This window comes from Eptatretus burgeri, chromosome 10 (genome assembly GCF_056783735.1).
Source record: "Eptatretus burgeri isolate ZD-2024b chromosome 10, Ebu_testis_v1, whole genome shotgun sequence".
Classification (NCBI taxonomy): Eukaryota; Metazoa; Chordata; class Myxini; order Myxiniformes; family Myxinidae; genus Eptatretus; species Eptatretus burgeri.
This window is the reverse complement of record NC_140970.1, coordinates 1,955,605-1,963,104: the sequence shown is the minus strand read 5'-3', so window position 1 is coordinate 1,963,104 and position 7,500 is coordinate 1,955,605.

Genomic DNA, 7,500 nt, shown 5'->3' with positions numbered 1-7,500 from the left:
TACAGAGATATCTCACCTAAGGGACCTGAATGGTGGTTTGCGAATTTCGTCAACCACAACACTACCCCCTCCCCTTTTTACAGACTCGTCCCGAGTCGTCAACTTTTCGTGTGCCATCATGTGTAGTTTTCCCCTAGTACATTTTACCTACGGATCCCTGAGTGCGACATTCATGGTATTCGTGTCCCCAAAATAAATAACCTAAGGGCTGAGTAACTACCTAAACAAACTCACTCACACGGACGACTTAAATAAAATTGCAGGCGCTAGGACAGACATGCTGGGGGCGCACTCATATGTACAGTACATCTTAACCTTAACTTACAAATTTTACACTAAACCATGGCCCAGGATCAATGAACTCTGCTTAAAGAAAGCAGTTAGCAGGGAGCCAGGCTGCTCGCATGCAGTCTCTGGCTCAAACAATGCAGGTGACAGGGAACGTGGCCGGCTGCTCACTCGCAGTCCAAGGCCTTCCCTTTTTAACTGAACGCAGTGAACCACAACGGTGCATGGGCTGCACAAACGCAGTCTCCGTGCCAGCTCAAGTTGCACACGCAATGAGCTCAATGGATGGATGGATGGATGAATGGATGCACGCAAACACGGTGCACGGGCCGCCACTGCAGGCCCGTGTTGTAGCTGCCTACAGGGCAGTTCTCGCAGCTTGCAAACTGTTGCCTTGCGGATCCTGGCGCACATGGAAATGAACAGGGGGGGGGGCAAAGCAAAAATTGAACGGGGCTGGTGAACAGGGGCAGTGGGCATGGCATGGCAAAGGTGATCAGGCAAACACAGCCTGCAGAACAAGGCCGCTGCAGGCAAACACAGCCCGCAGAAGAAGGCCGCTGCAGGCAAACACAGCCGACAGACGAACTGGCCGGCACAGGCCTAGCAGAAAACAGCTGCAGACGATCCGGCCGGCACAGGCCTTGCAGCACAGCAGCTGCAGACGATCCAGCCGGCACAGGCCTTGCAGCAAAACAACAGCTGCCGATGAAGTGGGCCGGCCTTTGCCTTGCAGCAACGCAGCCAGCAGATGAACTGGCCAGCCTTTGCCGTTCAGTGGATGTTGGTGGAGGGAGTGCGGTGGTGCTGGCCACTCGGAAGGCGGGCTCGGACCTACCCTACGGTCTCCCTCCCAACCTATCGCCTTTGCCTGTCACTGTCTATACCCACTCCCTTAATTTGTCAAACCCCAATTTAGCCCCAACTTTTTTTTTTTTTTTACTTCCCCACTATAAATCGTCCCCTAACCCCCTGTACTGTCCTTGTTCGGCTAACCTATCCTGTCACCTAGCCTACTCCCAACCCCTACGTTCCCTTCCCGGAGGGGAACAAGGGAGAGCTAGCGTCCTGTGTCGAGGCCCAACGAAGCCTCAGAATGGCCTCCCCAGACTTCAGCGATCTAAACCAAAGTGGGTCCAGCGGCCCACAACGAGAGCGAGGGGATGGATGGTGCGGAGGGGTACACTTCCTATCTGCCCGAACCATTTAACTGTTAAACTACCCCGGGGCTTTCAACAAGCGCCTCTCGCTTAAACTATTGGTTCTAACAACCCAGATTCCCGTCGCCTGTGTTGGTGTCCTCACAATTTCGGGCCTCGCCCCCCAATTTTCTCTCCGTGCCCTCACACGGTCTCATGGCTGGGACGCGTGGCTCCCTTTGGCAGAGAGCCGAATCTCCAGCTATGGCACCCCCGGGCACTACACTGCCTCCGAGCCTACCAGCTCCCTAAACACCGGGGAGTGCCATGGTAGTGCCATGGTTTCAGGGGAGGTCCCCATGGCACCTCCCCAGAAACGCACACGTGGGAGGCTGGCTTCCCAGGCCCCTTTCCCAGGGTCACCCGTGCCCACAACACTGCCCACGCGGCTAATGGCGCCCCGGGCCCCCGCACCAAGCAGGCGCACCCGTGCCCACTACGCTATCCCGGCCCCCCATGGGCCCTTGGCCTACCACGGCCGACTAGCCTGGTGCCCGGGGTACCCACTCAGCGATACTCACTTTTCGCAGCCATGCTCCCAGCCCGTCAACAGGGCTCCTGCACCCCTCCAAACGGGTTTCGAGCCTACATTCACACCAACAACAAAACGACCTCCATCTTTCAATTTAACTAACCCCCTAAATCACTCTACACTGACCCCGGGGTCCCTTGGGCGGGAGTCACTCCTCCCCCCAATCACTCATCGCACCATGCATTCCCCATTCGCTCCACTCACACAGACCCGCTGGCCTCACTCACTCACCAAGCACATGCTTCCACTTCACTCACCAACAACTCTTCAACACACTCACCGCTGAACTCTGCCATCCTTCTAACTACCTCCCCTAACTAAACTCGTGCTCCCACGTCGTCCCTTAAACTATAGCACGTTCCTTTTAACACTACTAGGCTAAGCTACGTCCCCACTACACATCCAAAGTGTCTCTGTCTCCAAAATAATCCCATTAATCAATTTCCCAACCTAAATCTGACTAACAATCCCTCTAACTAATCCATTCCACGGACTCCATGAGGACTTACCCCTGCCCCATGAAGTCGGTCTAGCTAAGCTAACCCTCCCCCCTAACTAGTTTCCATCCTGTGCCCTGGTCAAGGGGGTCTTCCACCCCTTGCCCAGGAATCCTGTGCACCCGAAAGTGAGGCTTGCTGTTCTTTTTTTTTTTTTCTAATTGCGCAGCACCAGCGCGGTAACTCACAGCTCGCGCACTTTGCACCTGCTCGTGACGTCATGCAGCTGCACGTGTACCTCGTCCCTCCTTGGACGGTACCATCCGGCAGGGATACCCCTCCTGCCGGATTCCAACCCCGCGTGCAGCCATGACGTCACCGTGCGCATAAAAAAAACACAAGCCCCACGTCTCGAGGGGTTCCCCACGCGAACACATGTGCTTTTCCCGTTGGAGCTTAACACACACGATCGCGTGGAGAACCCGTCCGGTCCAAATCCGTAATCCTGCCTAAACTTTGTCCGTCCGCGGGATCGGCAAATCCACCGCGTGCGTTTCCGGACCGGGCCTTCACTCTCGCAAGCGAGCACGTGGGGGCCTCGTGCGTTGCACAGCACGGACCTCGTGCTCGCTGAACCTGGCACGGTCCCCGAAACAACTACAGGCGCTACTCGGCTTTCTTTCCTCTGTCGCAGTCTCCGTCTCCATTCCACACACGCACTCCCGCGTGTTACAACGCTTACACACCTCACCATTAAACTCACACCGGGAGACGTGGCTGCATGTTCACACATGCCGACCGACATCTCTCTTACACACAACGACCTTGCACACGCTGTCTCTCTCACACTCGGCCGCTCACTCACGCATGCCATTTCCCTTGCACACGTGGCTCCACTCACTCGCGGCCTTTCACTCACTCGTGCCATTTCCCTCACACAAACCATATAGGCAGGGATGCATACAACCGAAATGGCTTTATTTTTTTTATTTTTGTGACCACCACCTGGCAACTACCTGAAATTTGGAACAAAGGTAGAGAAAAATATGGATAACCACCATCCAAAATCGTCAAGCCTGAAAATTGCACATTAATGTGTTATTATGCTTTTAATATTTCATAATTCTGTATGTCGCCCTCTTGAGTCTAATCTTGGAATCAATGCTTAAGTCTATGTGTATTCAGACTGCTCATTCATTATGAAGGAAGGAATTTGATTTACAGAATGATGAAACTAATCTTAATTGAAAATAACAAGACAGTGAACTTAAATTTACACCTTTTAAGAGCGTTTTCTTTGTTTTACTTAAAATATTTCCACTTACACAAACACTTTTGCAAACTACATAGGGAAGGGTGGTGTGGCGTTATGAAGAATAGATGTTGCCTGAACTTGAAGCATGTTGAATGATAGGAAAGGGTATATGTATGGCATTTGTGATATTTTAATGATGAATATAATATAAATTATATAGATTATATAGATTATCATATCTGTATTTTTATTATTAAACTTTAATTAATACGACCAAAGAGACTTGATTTTTCATATCTCCCTCATCTTAGCTTTATTCATCTGCCCCTCCACATTCCTCTCTCGTGCCCATCATACCTCACAGGCACAGACACAGACACACATGCACACACACACACACACACACACACGCACACCACACGCACACACAGACACACACATACACATACAAACACACATACAGACACCATTCCACACTTCAGTAGGATTACAGTACATCCATTTTGACAAAATAATAATATGTATCCACACATGTAAATAAGGTTGTGATCATGGTATTTTATTTGTATGACATAACACAAATCTTTATATGTAACTTGTACACATGATCTACAAGTGACTTCATAAATGGTTCAAAATCCATTTGCAGCTTGTCTTAAGTTATTCTTGTTAATGACTGCATAAATTGAATCATGTCGGAGCTTAAAAAGAAAATGAACTCACATACAATGGCAAGACAGCTGCATATCATCAAGTTAAATTGAATAAAAGTGACATTAATGGTTATTCAGATAAAGCCATAAAGTATAGATCGAAACATACAAGCAGACTATATAATACCATGCCACAGGAATGACAAAGAAATCATACTAATACAATAACACGTCACATCAAGACCCTAAATATTAAAAACATTCATTGGTACTAATTATTCAAGATATAACCATGCTTCTTTTGCTGAACAATATATGCAAGTTCACTCGTATACATGACCCACACAACATGCTTAACATACATGTAATGATTGCATTATCAAAAAACAACCAAACATAATAATGTACAAAAAAAAAAATGTCAATATGACCACTAGCTGATGTTGAACTATCACTGCAACAAATAATGTACAGTACATTTATAATTTATTATTGTGAATATTTCTCTAGTTTGAAAGACATTAAAAAAATCAGTATCTGTTAAAGCCCAAGCAGAGTTTTAGTCGATCAGAAAGTATTCTATTGTCACCTCAGACATCATAAACAACATTAGACCCAGTGAATATTGTTTACAGGGACGCATTGTGACATTTAATTGAGAGAACATGTTGCGGTATGTACATTACCTGCATGGAAAATGTTGGCGTTCCTCAACATTTTACATCTTGAGTAGTTTCTAAAAAATGGAAGAGTTTTAGTGCGAACAATTTTCAGCGCATTGGTAGATCAAATAGGGCTACCTAAAAACAATATTAGAGAATTTCATTTTTTACACCATTTACCAACACTATACTGTGGTTTTAATGTTTGATATGATAGTCAGATGTGATGAGTTACATATGGAATAAGTTAAAGAAATCACACAATAATTTTAGTCCCACTCATCTTCTTGTCAAAACTAATTAACGGCCATGAATACATGTAAGTCATAACAAGTGTCACAATGTACTATGCACTGACACATAATGCACCATGTTACATAAGTATTTTCAGCTTGGCCGTTACATGGAAAAGGGTACTTTGAAAAACCCTTATTCCGAGAAAAAAGTTTTACATATCTGCATATTTATGTTTTAAAAGAAAAAAGGGTCAGAAATATTTCAAACACAAAGTCTTATTGAAGCTTGCAGATGCCACCAATTGAAAGAGCACCCTGAATTTTATTTTACAAAAAGTCAAAATTTAAAGATAGACCCGTAGCCATGGAACAGCCGTGCTCATCTTCTTTAAACCCCTTAATGTTGAACACTTTTTTGATCATTCGTTCAGAAGATAAAAGTAAACAAATTGTGGAGAAAACACTGAAGAGCCACCAGAAAAAGGTGGAATAAGTCATGTCGAATCATTGCAATATTAGCTGTCATCACAAATGTCATACACAAGGAAATCTCATCACAAAGAATACTACAGTACTGTAATATAATATATCTTTGCATAATATCTATGTTAATTTCAAAAGTCACAAGGTTGCATTGTCCAGGAATCACATGACAAATTGCTGTTACGCCTGTATACATGCATGTACAACTGTTCATCTCTTTAAAGTGAATGTTGATTACTGTATACATTTTCACCTAATGCAGTTGAAAAGCAGAGCCTATAGGTGACTGGAGAATTGACAAAAAGTGCTCACAAGTAATAAATTACAGTTGAATTGGGAGGAGGAATATGACATGCCAAGTCCATGCTCTCATTCGGTGAGCTCTCAAGCCTCTAGTCTTCTTCATTGTCAGTATCATCATCACCTTCCACATCATTCCCGCCTTCAGCTAAATTTTGGCAATTGAGGCATCTACATAGATCTGTGCAGTTTACATTGTGCTGTCGACACGAGCACCGACCTTTTCCTTCACCTCTGGGTTCCTCACAGCTAGTCTTCTTGCAACTGCAATGAGTAAGTTCAAGCAGAGTACTGGGCACAGGTGGAAGATCACCCCAGACTACCTCTATAATGTCATCTGTTACTTTCCATCCGTGACTGTGTGGGCTGGGGATACTGGGAAACTGTTCAAAACATCTGGTATGTACTCCTGCTTGGTAGTTTGCCCTCATCAGATGTTTCACCATGGCATCATGTGTAGGAGGCATGTTCATCTCTGCTTTAGTGCCCATCAAGAACTTGTTATACCGTGCTGTATTGACACTTGAACAATCCTGATCATACAGTTTGCAAACAAATTTCTCTACTGACTGTACCAGACCATCTTCTACGGTGAATGTTGCACCAAACTGTTGAAAGACTGCTTGGAAATCAACAGATTCGGTCATGAGTTTCAAGGCTTTCTTCTTAGACCGCCCATAGAAACAGCTTGTTGAATCACATCCTGTAAAGCAATGCAGGCCAATGAGGGCATCCGCAACACTGTCACCGAGATGAGTTCGTATAGCAGTTACATCAAGTGTGCGCTTGTTGTTACCTCTACCAGTGTGAAAGAGTAAGTGGGCCTGAATTTTATGAGCCTTGGCTACACCAATAACAAAAACATCAGTGTCTGGGCTCTTTATGATGATTGCTGGTGTACTGCTGGAAGACGAAGGAAGAGATGCAGCAGCATATTGACAATGCAAGAATAACCTGGTGTCTGCTTCTTCATGGTTGCATTCAAGTTCCTTGATAGCTTTCATCTCGACTGTGCCATCTACATTTTGCAATAAATGACATTCTTCATCATGGGCCATGATTAGTTTGACATCATGAAACAAAGTTGGGTGATCCTGCCACATCTTGGGAGAACTCTTCCGTGGGTATTGGCAGTATGCATGTAACAAAATGCCGATGATTTTCCCTCAGAATCGTCCGCATCAGAGGACAACGACGAAGACATGTACGCCGCCATGATGTGGTGTGAGCGGTGAATACAACGAGGTGCGTGATTGGTCAATAGAGGAATCGTCTTCCAAAACGCGAATCGAACGAAGAAGCTGATTGGTTTACGATCATTACAGAAAGTGTATCATTTTTCGCACATTTTCTCACTTTTCTAAAAAATGCGCAACTTTTAAGCTTGTCGAGTTTAAGGTATAAGCTTTATTATATTTTCAAACAATATGTGAGAATTTCAGGTTGTTGCCAAAT